The sequence below is a fragment of the Salvia splendens genome, chromosome 3 (assembly GCF_004379255.2).
Source record: "Salvia splendens isolate huo1 chromosome 3, SspV2, whole genome shotgun sequence".
Lineage (NCBI taxonomy): Eukaryota > Viridiplantae > Streptophyta > Magnoliopsida > Lamiales > Lamiaceae > Salvia > Salvia splendens.
Genome location: NC_056034.1, coordinates 41,410,378 through 41,411,646, shown reverse-complemented (window position 1 = coordinate 41,411,646; position 1,269 = coordinate 41,410,378). Strand labels below are relative to the sequence as shown.

Sequence of the window (1,269 nt, the reverse complement as noted above, 5' to 3'; positions counted from 1 at the left end):
GATAGAATTCTACAAGCAAAACAATTTATTGATAATATGTGAAAGCCAAAAGTACAACATAACAATGATCACACGAACATGAAAAGGAAATGAGATGGCCACCAAATTTATTTGAAAATCACACCATTTACTTGGAATCACACACAAATGCAACAATTGCACACACTTTATCTTTTTATTTTAGAATACAAAGGAATCACAATTTTAGAAATTTCATTTTTAGTTGTATGCATCGGGGTTGGATTGTAGGTGTTCCACGACAGCTTAGAAGAATCCATCAATAATATTCTCTTTAACTTTCTTTATACTCTCTCGAACCTCTTTCTCGATATTTCCTTTCGTGGTACATGTTTTGATGGATTTAATGATGCAACCTCCATCAGGACCAACTTCAACCTTGATCACGACTGAGTCAGACTCAAAACCTACACCCATATTAGCACCTTCAAGTATACTGAACCTGTACACAAGATTTTCCTCGTCGAGTTCATCCACTCTATGCTTCATGGTCTTCACTTCACCTCCTATTATATAGTATATGATGTGTGTATATATTAGATGGTTTTGGAAGTAACTACGACGAATATATAGTACTACTATAATATTAGTGTAATGTACCTTCGTAATAAGAAAAAACCTTAATCGATCCAGGTTCACCATTTCCATTTGTATATATATTCGATGCTCTTAACAACTGTAGGCAAAATCTTGGGAATTAGAATGTGTGCATCAACAATGAATGCTTTGAAAATCCTAGCAGGTGGAATTGAACACGTGAGTACTTCTCATCAACAATCACATCCATGATTTTTTTTTTCTTTCGAAGAAATTAAATGATGATAAAAAGATCAAATTAAATGAGAAGAAAGCTAATTGAGCTGTGTGTTCAATATGAGAAACTATGTTCCTATTTATAGTGAAGATAAGGTTAAAATTGTCCATTAGTATTGCATTCTTTATCACTAAAAAACAGATATCTAACTAAGAATTAAGATAATCTAAGAAAATTTATTACTATTAGTCAAATCCTTGTATTCCTCGATTACTAAATATTTTAATTTTAAATTTATTTTTTCGAAGTTTATTACTATTAGTCAAATCCTTGCATTAATGTGTGTGCAAATATGGAAAAGGAAGACTAATTTTTGAACTCACCTAGAAAAAAACTTACCAAAAGTAGAAAATGACTAATTTTGTGAGGCTCCCTGATGAATCAGCGAATTTCTGATGTTTGTAAATGCTGGTAGAGAATAAAGATCACGACACGGT

The 1,269-nt window shown here is 31.8% G+C and overlaps 1 pseudogene; it reads right to left on the bottom strand.

Annotated features, from left to right (window-relative positions):
* Positions 1–219: 219 nt before the first annotated feature.
* On the bottom strand, positions 220–805 carry LOC121796447 (annotated as a pseudogene).
* Positions 806–1,269: the final 464 nt, after the last annotated feature.